The 16,167-nt window shown below is 37.7% G+C and overlaps 1 protein-coding gene across 1 annotated transcript in view; it reads right to left on the bottom strand.

Annotated features, from left to right (window-relative positions):
- Window positions 1-16,167, bottom strand: part of LOC137284553 (caskin-2-like) — a 220,385-nt gene that overhangs the window by 94,197 nt on the left and 110,021 nt on the right. The gene's annotated exons all lie outside the window — the stretch shown is intronic.

Raw genomic sequence — 16,167 nt, 5'->3', positions numbered from 1 at the left:
TCCATCCTTAATGATCTCTTTACTTTGACACTTTCAAAAACATATTTACTGTTTACAGATCGTAGACATACAAAAAAAGTTTAAAAGTTGGTGAAATTTTTTTAAGCGCAATGTTTATAGACAATGAACATTAAATTGAGATAGGGTAACTGCAAGATGAAGATCAGCTTGATAGCTATAGCCATCAAATTTATCAATTTTTAATAGATCAACACATCCTGATACAAAGTACACCAATCAGTTTCTGTGCCTACATCCACTTAAAACATGTGCTAATGTTAGCTGCAAAGACTCTCATCATATTTCACAGCAATGATCTATGATAGTGGTGTATCGTTTGCACTTGTTGCCAAAAGGGAGGCACATGGCTCAAGGGAGGTAACTCTCAGATTCCTAAGTAGATAAACAATAGGTGCATGTGATCATCCTGATAGAAGGTTAAGGGTCAAATCTCATCAAGGGAGCATCTCAAAATGATCAATGTTAATTAAGTATTAACTTACAAGATAGGTTATGGAGATGCCATGAACACAACAGAACTGTACGGTAAGCTCGTTTAACTCCACTGGAACACTGCTTAAACTCATATAGACTACTCACTGAAGGTAAGCATCATAGATTTTCTTGAGGCACATGGCAGCATACTCATAAGCTCATGAAGTGTAAATCATATTCTCTCCCCAATGTGATGTTTTTATTGAAATAACACTCACAAACAAGACCTAAAATGCTAGATGTCTAATAATAAATTGGTACATAACATTACCTCTGTTAACAAAATGATATCCATGCGATTAATAAATAAAATATAAACTCAGAGAACATAAAACATTAAATCAAGACCTCTAAACAAGTAACTGATAAGGGTAAATTGGGTTTAGTTTTGGCTTGCTTGAAGAAACATTGACTCAAACTTTCAGAAACATATTGCCAAAACAAAAGCCACCTAAAATTTACATTTGCTTCCCATTAAACCTATCACATTAATTTCACTGTGAAAGTCTATTTAAAAAAACACCTGTGTCCGTGCAGTATGGCAAGCAGTCGGGAATATGTCCATTTCACAGTTCCAGGCACGACCTCTCGAGTAAAGAGCTAAAGAGCTTCAAGATATTTCCCCTTTATGGTCCAATTCTCTGGTCATAAATCGTGTACTTTTCTCTCTCAGCAATGCATTTCAGAATGGAAACGGCATGTACAAGACACAGGTGCAGCAGCGCTCACTCCAATTATCAACAGCACACCAGGTCATTACTCTGGTAAAGATTGCATTATGATAACCCAGAACTAAAGGTTGTCACGCAATATATAGAGTCAATAGTCCTCACCAACATAACCATGACTATGTACATTCACACTTACCATTAACACACAAATTTCACAAATCTTCGTATCCTGTCCTGTTGAACTGTAAACTGAGACCATCACTTCATTACCTTAGAATAAATACCACATAATGTCTTTCATAGGTTGTGATTTGAATTTTTTGTCAAACTAACGTTACAGTTTAGTAATCCTATGCACGTTTGAATGTGTCTTGGAAAAGACGCTGACATGACACCATCGCAAGACATTCAATGTAATCAAGGCAGATTAATGTCGTAGCATGTGTTGTACCAGCTGGGACGTGATCTGCATCAGAGGTACATACAAACATGGACGACCAACATGTATGAAATTATATGTCGATAGTGTTGTGAGACATTTGAATAGATTAATAAGATATGGCATGTAAACATATGCTTATCCGTCTTGACATATTAAAAACTATTTATAGACAACACATTACTGTGACGACATATTGACGTCAACCTAACATACTGATATATAGATAACATATTTCAATTTGAAATCGGCAAAGTCGCCCTGACACAGCAATGTTTCATATGCTATGAAACGATATTTAACAGTTTAACATCTCAAACTGTACTCTTGGCCTCTTGGCCTTGAGATACAATAAACTTCTGTTATTCTGTTTCAGATGTCATGTGCTTTGCTTATGTCCCTTTGCAAACCTAACGCCTTCAGATACTGACATCTTTACACTAAAGTTGAACCAAAACAGTAAGACATGACCAATGCATGTCAAGGCCATAAATGTGACATGAAATGGCTTTCACCAAGGAAACAAATGTAAACAAGAACATAAATCAACAAAACCACAACCATCTACACATAAAATATACTACCAAACAGTAGCCCATGTAATCAGGACAATAGAATCACAAGAAAACATCAGTCCTGATATCAAAGATACACACAAACTAGATTTACAATTCCAATATATAAATGACAAATCGATATTGAGAAATGAAACATGGCATATGAGGAGGTTAAAAAGTTATCACCCCTCCCCTCCCCTCCCCATCTGCTCCTGTCTCATCTAAAGACAGAAAAACATTTGAGCTGTAAACCTTGATGTTAATTAGAAACGTGACATACAGGACCTCCCTCAGCATGATATACACATATATTCCCTATTCAATAAGTATTTTCAACATAGAACGCAACACAACAAAATGTGCACTCCTGGCTGAACCTCAAAGACCAGGACAATATGGGAGTTTGTAATGTGTATTTAACCTTGTTGTCCTGTAGACAGCATTGTGGCAGTGCATAATGCATACACCGAGCCAGTAGAACATTTTGGACCAGCAAGTAGAAGCATGTGTTTATAAAAGATCAAAACAGAAAATGATCCCCCTTGAATGTCCCTTCTACATCTGCCCCTTAGTACTGCAGTTCAGGCCTGGTTCTCATGTACACACAATCTCCACTTGCCCTGTGTGAGTCATGTGGGTGTTGGATCACTGAAGTAGTCCCCTTTACCTGGCGGGTGATGAGCCAGGCATGACCTGATGTCACCTTGTTTATATTAAGGTCTACCTGGACACGCATTGACCTCATTGGGTCGCTGTGACCTCAGGTACACAGATGCAACTGGGCGGATAAGGTTGAGTCAGAAACTTGTATGATGAAATTATGTGAAACCTTCAATACCTGGGTAAAACACTCCCACTGAAACCAACTGAATAAACAGCAAATATTGGTTATGTTTGTTTGGTGCTTAATGCTGACTCAGCAATATTTCAGGCATATGACAGTGCACTGTGTATAATTTATAATCATAAGCACTGATCAACACTATACACAGTGGAAGTTGTATAATACAGTCTGTGCATTCTGACATATTGTTGACTGTCCCGGGAGCATTCTACTATATTATCATCATTTAAACATTAAATTATCCAACATCTGTCCCAATTCCAACACCATTTCTTGTCCCACTGACATTATCACCCTGTATAATGATAAGGAAAAGTCACAGTAACTGATCTTCCTCACCTTGCAGCAGAGGCTCTGTAACCAGAATCACCACAGGTTTTGTGAGAATTTGAACAGCAAGTTACATTGCTCTTAACAAGATTTCATCTATATTATGTGTAAGTTTAAGGGGGTGGGGGCTGGGAGTACAGCTTGAAGTGATGCAGGGCCATTATTCTTGAAATGTTCGTAGCTCTAAGAATTCTAAACTTTGATCATAGCCAGTGTGTTAAGAATGGACTTACAAAGTTCACAGGGTTATGAACATTTTGAGGAAAGCTAGCCAGGTCTCTAGACACTTACCACCTTGGGGAAACCCCATAGCACTTACAAACACCATCTGTATGACAGGTATTATGAATGACAATTTCGTATAATGCAGCAGAATTTACATGACAAGGGTTCACTATATGAAAGTGTTTATTTACGACTGATAACAGTTTTATACAATGAAATGTAAATTTACAGTATACCATATTTATTTGTAACCATAACTACATTAATGTCTAAATTGAAAAACAACATGTGTTTAGTTAATCAGCAATGTAAGTATTAACCTGCTTACAGACATGTGTTTCCTGCATACAAATGAACTAAAGCAGACAAACAGATGCATTATTCGGAGAATTTTCTGGGTTTTCAACTTTTTTAATTTCTTTGATACAACGTTTCAGGACTTGTTCTGGACCCATCATCAGGTAAAACTAATAAACAGTAACTGTCCGTGATGTCACAAGGTCAAGCCTTGATGTATACATACACCATCTTGCATCTTTTGTCATGTTGGAACTACAAGGGATACGTTATATCCCAAGACAACTTTCAACCAGATGTCAGTAATTAAGGTAATCGAGTCATGTTCCTTACCTACTAAACCACTATCTGTACTACAACCTTCCTGAATCAAGCCAGACCAGGGCAATTAGCTGTCAGCCACTGATGTTTTTAATCCAGTAAATCAAGCCTGATGATCAGTGCCTCTCACTGCAGGGGGTGACACAGGGCCCAGTGTGTGGGTGGCTCTGAGAGGTCTACCAGTCTTTATGAGAGGACCCCCACCCTTACCCCCTTGGGTCCAGACATCAACCATCTCAGATCTTATCAAGGTTTAAAAGTTCATGCAGGATGCACATCCTAATTTTGTCTTATAAAAGAGAGTATAGTTTATTTATTTATTTCAATACTGAAAGGCCTCAGGCCTATAGTATAAAACACACATCATACTACTCATGATATAAAGTAGTATAATATCATGGAGTCATATCATACCATATAATGCTGTATCACGTCATATTAGATCATATGATATCAGATGGTACCATGTCATGTCATGTCGTATCATATATGTTCTCACATCGGAAATAGTATCATACCATATCATAATACATCATATCATCGTCTCACGTCATATCCTATATATCATATGTCAAAGATCAGCTTGTACATCATATATAATGGCATATCAAATCATATACATGACATTTTAGCAAATGTAATATAGTATCATGCTAAATCACTCACTTCTCGATATCACACATATCTTTATATCATTTGTAGGGCGCACTCCATATACATATCATTTATAGAAGAATTGTCTGGATAGCATAGCTTTGTGAATAAGAATTGCAATATTTTGGATTACCTTTTCATTTGAACACGTCAACAGTGAAGAGAATTTGGCAATCGATGGATGTACAAAATAGTATTCTTTCATATATTTTCTACGTAGTGTATCAAATGCTGGACAGACAAGAAGGAAATGATATTCGTCTTCTATTGCATTGTTAGTGCAACATTTACATAGTCTATCTTCTCTTTTTATATTCATGAATCTCCCCTTTTCAATCAATAAATCATGGGATGAGCAACGAAAACGTGATAATGCTGTTCTGAATTTCTTAACATTTACACATGATAGATAACCTTCAGTATAAATGTGTGTTTTTAGTGTTGAGTAATACTTACACTTTGTTGATAATGAAACAATTCCCAACCACTTTTGTTGATATATGTCTTTTAATCTTTGTGTGAATGTATTTAGAAACAGTGATGGGGCGAACACTTTTTGATCATACCATAGGTTATGGAATCCAGTTGAGAAGAGTAGGTTTTTTACTTCTGATACCCAGTTCTGCTTACCGTTTTCATGCAACAATAACATCATTTCATAACATTTTTTGGGTAAACGGTGTGATGACATGTTTAATAACTTTATCCAATATTTGATCACTCTAGTTTGCTGGAATATGTGGAGGGGAAACCTGCCACATTCTCCATATACCATATACCACGTCTGGTGTGCTCATCTTTACTCCGAGAAATGTTTTACAAGCAAATAGGTGAACTTTTTCTATACAATCAAAGTATTTCAAGCCCCAAATTTCGGCACCATAAAGTAAAATCGGACTGATTTTGGTGTCAAATATTCTAAAAAAGGATGCTAGATTTATATCTCCTAATACTCTCAGGTTTCTTAATATACCGATTAGAGCCTTACGTGCTTGCACAGATGCGTATTTTGTGTGTGTCGACCATGACAGAATGTTTGTAAAATATACTCCAAGGTATTTGTATGATGTAGTTCTTTCTACGACATTACCCTTATAATACCATATTTCCTTTTTCGATAGTTTACCTCCTTTCTTGAATGCAATTATTTTTGTTTTATTCATGTTTACACTTAGACAATAATTTTGGCAATAGGTTTCTAATTCGTTTATCTGCTTCTGTAGGCCGTTTATAGTGCTAGAAATGAGAACAATGTCATCTGCAAATAATAAGAGGAAAAGATAGAACATATCGGGATGCAACTGGATACCATGTGAGCAATTTCGCTCAATCTGTACCGCTAGCTCGTTTATGAAAAAAGAGAACAGGAACGGGCTGAGTACGCAGCCTTGCCTAACTCCAATGTTTACATCGAATGTTGCAGACACCTCGGTGTTGTTTCTAACACAGGCTTTCACATTTTGATATATATCACTTAATAACTTACTCATTTTGGGGCTAAGTAGTGTAGTAAAGAGAGTAGTGTTGTGCAGGCATGTTGTGCATGACACGGTTTGTTCTAGTTGGCCTGTTATTCTTCTTCACAATAAAGATGCTATTGTTTTCACTAACATCAGTCTCCTTGATGAATTTTTACCCTCTAAACCCATTGTTTACAAAACATAAATCCTGAATAGCAATTTTGTGATAAAATATTTTGCATATCTATAAAGTGTAACATGAAGAACAGATATAATCTTCCACCTCTTCAATCACCATGGATTTTACAAATTACAATATATATTCCTAAAAGGATATATTCCATCAAAACGCCACTCACATGACACTCAACTTGTACCAGTATATTTTTTCAGTCCCTCCTACTTTTCCTAAAACACATGTTACACACAATTATAACAGTTTCCCTTCCTAATGCTATTGAACTGGACACTTTCAATATCTGGTATCAATATTTGATATCAATGCTTAATTTGGCTATTTTCATAAGAGTACCAAAAGATGAAACACAATTTTCTTAAGAAAGGAAAAGAGTCAATAGAGTTCAACACAGGATCATTTACAAACCAGTATAGAAAACAATTTGGGAAATGTTAAAAGTTACTCATCAAATCTTAAGAATCTCGTTCATTTCACGCATCAGTCGACATTAGTTGGCCATTGCACACTTCGAGTAATAGGCATTTCAAATCAATTAAGTAACTATTGAGGCTTCCTAATGATAAGCCGGTAGGAGCCCACCTTATGCACAACCCTGTGAACTATATTTAATCTGAAGCCATCTTGAAAAGCTCGTCCCACACCAGACCCACATAAAACCCTCCACTGACTAATAATGATTGAGACATCACCTCGTTAATTTCAGCAGCATTTCACTACCACCACCATCGAATACCTAACTCAGGATTAATGGACCTTCTGTTTGGAACGTAATGGGGAGAAAATGAGCTTGTTGTGTGTTAAAGGCAAAATATAGTAGGGCATTAAGCACAGACAAATTGGCCTATTTGGAACAAATAAATACGACCTGATATTGCAGAATGTGGAGTCAATGTCTTGGAGCAGCGCTTGCTTTACAAACAATGTCCGTTGAGTTCTGCACCACACTGATTTTAAGCAGTTTCCCTTGTCCAGACAGCAGGGAACATATCCTCACATATCCTCCAAACAAGCACCACACACGGATTCAGAGCTTCAAGGAGGCAGACTAGTGAGTGAGTGAGTGAGTGAGTGAGTGAGTGAGTGAGTGAGTGAGTGAGTGAGTGAGTGAGTGAGTGAGTGAGTGAATGAAGGAAGCTTAGCTTTACACTGCACTCAGCAATATTCCAGCTATATGGTGGCAGTCTGTAAATAAACGAGTCTGGACCAGACAATCAACAGTATGAGCATCTATCTGCACCCATTGAGAACCGATGACATATGTCAACCAAGTAAGCTAGCCTAACCACCCGATCCTGTTAGTCGTTTCTTACAAGCATGGTCGCCTTTTATGGCAAGCATAGGTTGCTGAAAGCTGGTTCATGTGTTGGTAGACTAATGCTTAGTTTCTGAAAATAAATACCTTTGAAAGAAACAAATGACTATTTATATTGAAAAGTAGTTCAAGCCAGTTGGCTGATTCAGGACCTTCAGAAAATCTAAACTTACTTCATTTAGAGCTTGGCAGAAAATGATATGGTTCTGGGATTGTGATGCAGACTAGGAGGAGGCAAGACCTCTTAGTATCAGAACCTCTTAGTATCAGAATTCAAAGTTTCCATGCCACCATTCTAATTTTTGTGTTAAATCAACTTTTCAGCAACAGTATAACACCTCCAGGTGTTACAGTTACCATAGTGATTGTGGACAAAGCCATGCCACTCAAGACTGAGACCAGACACCATGTCAATATCGTAGTCAATAAGGAGGTTCAATTCTGTTTTAAAACAGTGCTTCAGTTATATCTTGCTAACATGGGAGGACGTCCTAAGCGATACTGGTCTCACATCTTCCACATTGGGAAAAAAATAACACGAATGGCCATGGTCCTGACAAACAAGGAAAAAGAATCTGGGATATCAAATCATGGTCACTGGATTCTGGGACATGCAAGGGATACAACTCTGCTCACTGAATTGGGGTACTTTAGGACTTACCGTGTGGTCAGTGATTACAATTAGAAATATGGCCCTGATGGATATATATGCAACACCTATGCAACAGCCATCGTGTCAATCTAACCAATCTGTCGCTACGGTGAAAACAATATATGTTCACCCTGCAAGTAATTAGCATCACTGTATTAAATGTTCTAGCCCATGCACAGGAAACCTATAGTAGGTCAACACAACTATCTTTTGTTATTACGTCAAAGGAGATCATAAAGACACACATTAATGGCATGTGGTTAGTTAGTGTTATTTGAACATATTTTACGACAGGGGAATCCTAAAAGTTGGGTTGACAGACTATATCTGAAGATAACAAAAGGGAAATGTTCTACAAAATGATCATAGTGAATTGGTCAGCACATAAATAAAACAGATCCATGACAGTCATGGCAGTATGATAGCTCTGAGGAACAGGACACAGGACATCATCTGGCTGTTACTTTGTAGCTGTGTTGGTTCCCAGATGCTGACTGAATACAGGACAAATGTCTTACCTTAGTGATTTGTGTATGTGTGTGATCACTTGTGTTTCCCACGTGAACCAAAATGAACGTACAGAGAAGACTCTACATACATGACAGCAGTGTCAAGCCCAGCACCACTCAATACATCCAATGGAAAATACTTTGGTCCCTGGGACAACTCTCTTGGGAACAATTTAAGTTTTCAAGTTATTTTGTACCATGAAATTAAAGTCCACCTTTCAGCAGTTATCTGATGCATGTGTGAAGACGATATAGAGTTTTATGAATTGCATCGCCTTTGAATATTACACTCATGGGACAGTTCACTGCACACAAAAATAATTATACTCAAGGAGCTGATATATAACTTCAAAACAAAAGTTGTATTCTCAAGCACATAAAGTTCGAACAAATTATTAGACGCTGAGTAGATGCTGTGTAGTCCGCCAACAAAGGTTGTGTCTATAATGGCTGACAGTACACTAGAATCCTGATGGCACACAGTGACACATGTTTTCTTATCACCCCATTCCCCACAGAGGTAGTCACTCAGGCAGTAAAAATATAAAGTTATACCACCCTGTGCTAAGATGTGGTGAGAGGACACAGAGAACAGTGATAAAACATTCTACAAGTAATACAGACATATTCAGATAGTTGGATCGTGTTAATCCTCAATTACAGCTTCATATGAAACTACATGAATCTGGAGTAAAATCTTATATAAATGATCCTGCAAACCTTACAGTGTCATCTGTTTATGGCAAAAACGTGGGACCTGCAGACTGACATAAGATCCCAAAATACATGATTGGTCAGGTGAAATGAACACTACATACACCATAACCATTCAGTGTGTCCACACTGTAACATGACACCATTGTGACGATATGAACACTGAAACTGGTAACCATTTCAGCTAACAATGTAAATCCTGACACAGCCATACACTGTTTGTGACCCTAGCCAGTTATCTGACGTTTAGTTCAAGTAAACAATTTCAATCTATATTCACATTAAAATCTACCACAAATGAAAATACTGTCCAGTAAATTCTCTGATTTTTATGGCATAATAAAAATATGACTGCTGAAAAATATACATATATATATATATATTACTATCATCAGCATCTACCTTGACAAACATTCTGTAGTGTGAGCAGCCTTCATTGGAGGTATAATAGTGCCCATACAAACTCCTCGATACCCACAGCTGAAAACTTCCCCTGAGCAGATGTTTGCTGGCTGTATTAGGGCACAAAATAATACACAATGCAAACGTGAAATGACAAAGACCAATTTCAAAATGTAACTGTTGGACTTCCTCACAGCTTAACACATTACTAAAACCACAGAAATCAATTGTTTTACTTCCAAAATACTCCTCTTGACACATATCAGATCTTCGTCATGCATAAGAAAATATCATACAACACAATTCTTAATATTACAGACTAATTACCATTTTCAAACTAGTTTTGAAATAGTCCCCATGTCTGTCTTGAATAGAAGTAGCGATGATATTGTTGTCAATCGTCCAAAGAAAACACAAAATGTGAACAGTCAATCACTATAGCCAACCTGACCAAGCTGCCCTTCAAAATATCCATACAAACATTGACAATCCTTCATTCCATTCCTCTGACTGATAAATGCTTTATCACTGAATAAACCAAAGCAGATATAAAGAAAAGGGGAGACGAGGACAAAATACTCACTCGAAAGGTGAAACTCATGGAAACTGGAGGACAGTAAAAATCCAAACTTTCAGGAAGAGCACCTGAAAATGCTGCCAAATGTCTCTCTATGGGGATTACCAAGCTCCCTGATCCACGTGTATAGGCTATACACACCAACACAGAGCTAGCACCTAGCTCTCTCAGGCAGGCCTTCTGTCTTGGGACCTTTTCCTCCAGTACACATTTTCTCAGGGTCGTAACACCTTGGGGGGCATCTCAAAACCTAAACTAGGGTTAGTCTCAGGTGTTTCCTTCATAGACCTTGTTTCTAAGATGTAAGGAAATAGTTTTTAAAACTAGTGAAGAAATAATGGGTGTATCTATTTGTATGTAAAGTGTAAATAGACATCAAGGGAGTAATTTGTGATAGTGAACTTCAATAATATGTGAAACATCATTTATGTTGACATCCATTAATTTTTTTTTTGATATGTATCACTTTACACTAACAACTAGTCTCTGAAATGAACATATTTTGCAGGAAAAAGTTCATAGTACAAAAATTGAAATATAATGAAAAAGAGACTTTATTTTCAGAAGTTGTGGAAATCTAGACTGGCCACATTTTCTAGACTTGCATGGGCTTTCTTGGGCATATTTGCTTCAGAGTCTGCATGGTAGATTACCTTGACATCCCTTGTAAATGCAATTCAAAGACTTTAAAAGATCATGTTATTGCATCTTTATACACATTTCAGGGACAGATTCTATAAGGCAGTGTTACTACAATTCTCGGTGGGTTGAGGAGGGTAAGAAGGTGTTGGAACACATGGCAACCCACTCCCACAAGCTGTATCATCCTACATGAGACAGCACATGTTGTTTCGGTCACACTGATGGACTGGGGAGACCTGGTGACCCCCTTCCATTACATATCCCCTGACAGACACTCCCTGAAACACTGGACAGCCACTCATAGCCGAGTTGATTTCAGCATGTGCCATAATTTTCAGTGTTTTGTCTGTTAAGCATTGAACACAGGTAAACATGTTGATTCATACTTCTGTTAATATCACGCCAAAAATTATTCAACTAATATGATGAGGATCCGTAAAGTAATTATATCGAGATATAATAACCATAAATTAATCAAGATGAATGAGTGAGTATGGTTTTATGCCTCTTTGAGTAATAGTCCAAGGATTTAAAGGCAGGGGACACCAAAATGGACATCACATATTGCACCCATGTAAAGAATCGAATCCTTGTCTTTCGCCTTAATGTGCAAACATTTGAATTACTGAAATATCCCACCATCCCTAAAAATAACCAAATCCTGACAAGAGAAACCAAAGACAATTAAACCTGATTCATTCAGTCACGCTGTACATTATTTATTTGTAGAACTGACCTATTTAAAGCAGTAACCCAATATTTATAATATCATACATCGTGATAAGTCAACATAAATTAAAATTGATGAACAAACCCTACTTTAGACCCAGCAACTTTCATGGAAAGGTGCCGCTTTGGAAAATTCTTGATTACAACATATCAAACTGTTTCCAGCTTTTAATGTGACATGCTATAATGTGACATTCCATAACCCAACTAGCCTGGACTTCAACTGAGGTATTCACCTCCAGCAGATAGACTGTCTCCTCTTCTTGGTAACTTATCAGTTTACAAACAGTAATCAGTGTGCATCTCCATAGAAGAGTGAGCAGCACCCTGGCATTATGCAGTCAGTTACATGAATGTACAAGCAGTTTTCCCACTGTGGTCCATTGCAAACAGGCTGAGCCACGAAGCTCTCCAGAACAGAGTATAACTCAAACCAACGACACCTCCCATTAAGTTTAAATCACTGTCAGCCTTCTACCACAACACCTTCCTCCAATCTTAAATCACCTATACAACACCCTTTATGGCACAGATTGTAAAGCAGAATATCATAAATTAATCCCTAACGTTGTCCTTTAGATGCACATCATGTGTGAGGCATTTATCCTAGGACTGTTTCTGGTGAAAAGAAGCATACAAAATCAAATGCAAAATACAATCATGAGGCCATGGAGCTCACCTAACCCTTTTCTGATATGGCAAGATCGTGAAAGATTGAAAGCAAGCAAGAAAGAAAACTTGTACTGCAAAACAGACAACACCATCAGAATTTAACACAAGAGTGCTGGACTAAGACTACTAAAACTTCATAAAAACTAGTGTTACGTTTTCTGTACACCACTTTTTACAATTAGGTAGATGGCAACTCAGATAACTGGTGTAGAGGACTTAAAAAATTTAAAGTAAACTTCTATCCTTGGATATATTAAGTGTACACAAATTTTTAAAAAGTCAGTTTGCAGTATCATATCATTTAATACAATTTCTTCTGAAGTAGTACATCTAGAAGTGATTCCACTTGGTGAAGTCCACATTCAGGTTGAAAAGCCTTCCCACAATGTTGAAGTGTTCTCATGGGCAATGCACACTGTGTTTGTTTACTGGACATTATTACACTGGCTGTTGGTACACACTTAACAGTCAATACCCCAGATCCACAGCTGACATCATAGGTCAGTTTGTCAGGATTGGGAATTGGTATTCAGAGTTCCCTGTAACTTCAAATAAAATGACTTACCTAGATGCAACTGAAAATTCTTAACTAAAAATATACTTCTGCCAGCAAGAGAAACCTGTTCATATGTCGCCACAACATGTTATGAACAAGGCATCTATTTCTAGCTCACATGACTTCTCATCCATTACTGGATGACAAATATCTGTCTGACATACAAAACTACTTCAAGGAACATCAGGCAGCTGTACCTCCTCTGCCATCTTGTTCAGAACTGTCATTCAATCAATGGTTTGTCCGTGAGTTGAGTGAGTTCCATCCTGACTTCAGCATTATTACTTCATTAAGTAAAAAATAGGGCTGATATTCTCAATAAATTCGTAGCCCTAAAAAATCTTAACTTTGACCATAGACAATGTGGTAAGATTGGGCTTACAAGGTCTGTTGGGCGGCAAATGTTTTGAGAATACAGAGATGGCAACTGGTGAAAGTGATTTCAGCAGAACATCAGCTGGAGATCGGGGGCGTGGGTGGTGGTAAGGGGCTGCAGGTCCCCAACAGGGTCCAGTATCGATTGATTTGCAGGTTCGTGGAAAAAAGCCATCCATGAGAATAGCTTGGAAGAAACCTATCCATCCCAAAAACTGGACTCCTCTACTGTCCCTACTGATACCTGCAGGAGTAGAGGCCATGTGGTAGTAAAGTGGTTTAAGCATTCACTCACCCTGCCAAAGGCCTGGGTTCTATTCCCCACAAGGGTACAAAGGGTGAGGGACATTTCTGGTGTCCTGCCGTGATATTGCTGGAATATTGCTAAGCATGGCATACTACCTTAATTCACTCACTCACTCCTGACAATGTACAATAACAGAACAGAAAGTTGAACTGACAACCTGACTGAATGACTGACAATTATTCAATCATTTTGTCATTGCAATATCATTTTTCAGAGTTTTTCAAAAGCGTTATACAATCTGATGACTAATGTGTTTTCATAATCCCACAACACATTTTCTTCACTCCATGGCCAGACAATGCTGATTTGAACTGAAACTTTCCCTCACTCACTGTCAACTGACCTAGTTTTCATGTGAAGCCTGAAGAAGGAACCTCCCTGCATACCCTTGAGGCATTCATATGTAAATACATCACATACCTTCATCACCATCTACAGACTGCATCACTGACAACTACACACAGCCTGTCTCTAAATATTACATTAATGTGGGAACAACTTTTGACATCAGACTGCAAAAACAATTTTCTCAAGTATTCACATGTAACTTTACTAGAAATAATTATGTAGAAATACTAATTCATTCCTAACTTAAAAACTTGACCTATTACCTGAGACCCCAGCCTCTGACCTCTTAGAATTACCTTTTTGTTCCTTCTGAAGAATATTTGAACATGGAGGAAAGGGTCTGCTTATCAATGACAGAGAAATGTTGTGAAAGTAACTTGTTAATCAAAGAAAAGCACACACATGCAGCATGCATGTACACAAGCTTGTAGTGAAGAAATGGGGCACATGGGACAATAACCGCTGTATACTGTGGGAAGTGCTGTCACAGATCTATGTTACACAGGTATAAAAGGGAGTGCATTTAGTTAGGCAACTCTTGTCATGCTTGAGTAAGTCTAACGTTTTGTACATGTGTCTACTGTGATATACACGCATTATGTGACACTCGAATAGAAAAAGTCTTGATTCATGTTTCAAGGCAGTTCTGGGTGTACCAGATTAATCAACCTGTTGAAATGTGAAACAATTCATCTTTTTTTTTAACAAACATGACACTGAGTACACAAGCTTGACATAAAGTCATGTACTTAGACATTGCTCAAAGTGTTCCCTTGTAAAGTTCCCTTAACGCTGGTAGCTAAAACACAAAAGTGTCCGCTACTGACGATGAATTTGCCTACAGACTTCAAAGAAATTCAAACATGTCAACACCTTCACTGACTTAATATGACCATACAATGCAGATATAATGAAGAGCAACATAGAGAAAAGGATTGATAATCTATGGCCGTATAATACAAAGCAGTGAAGGGATTCATGAGTAGGCTTTGACAGGATGAACTATGTCAGACAGTCCACACTGGAACATCCACTGACATCTTAATGTCCTTCCAGATGACCAACCATTGACGATCCCAGTTAAAACTGGTCTTCAGCAATCCATGCTTGTCATAAGAGACGACTAACGAGATCGGGTGATCAGCAACAGCAAACCATGTTTGCTGACTTGATTGACCACATGTCCCAATTGAATCAATTAATGATCATGATGTTAAGCACTGAATTTTCTGGTCAAGACTCAATTTTTCACAGACTGTTGCCATACAGCTGCAATATTACTGAGTGCGACACTGAACAACAAAAAATCCAATCTACTTGAGCAACCTATGCAGCCATTGTGATCACACAATCCATAATTTCAAACACCATTAGTCCTACAATACTGGGTAGCAACGGTGCATCTTTGTAATTCCTGGCATAGACTTCTGAATTCACATGGCAACTTTTAAATTGACAGCTCCTGTTGAATGATTGGCATGTTACTTCATTGAAAAACACTGCCACCCTTAATAAATTATTTTCAAGAACAATTCTGAAACTGATATCATTTTAATCCATTAAACAACCATTCTAATCCTGACTTATCATGATGAAGATTCTGCATGTGATTTAGAGTCAAACAAAAATCATTCTTGGCAGCTCTCCATTGTGAATTAATCACTGGAAGCCTTAAATATTCAGAAAAATAAAAGAAGAAATGAACCTTGTGTAATGTCAGAACTTGAAAACATGATTTCAATAAACCTGGAAAAGACCAGGACAAACTTGCACTGTAAACCATTGCCTCTGAATGTCTGCCATATGCTTCTCCTCACAGGAACAATGGGCAGCACACGGCTCATGGATATTGTTTTGTTTCCAAGTTTTATTACATCACG

Source organism: Haliotis asinina, chromosome 5, assembly GCF_037392515.1.
Source record: "Haliotis asinina isolate JCU_RB_2024 chromosome 5, JCU_Hal_asi_v2, whole genome shotgun sequence".
Classification (NCBI taxonomy): domain Eukaryota; kingdom Metazoa; phylum Mollusca; class Gastropoda; order Lepetellida; family Haliotidae; genus Haliotis; species Haliotis asinina.
The sequence above is the reverse complement of the archived record's forward strand: the minus strand, read 5'-3'. Positions and strand labels throughout refer to the sequence as shown.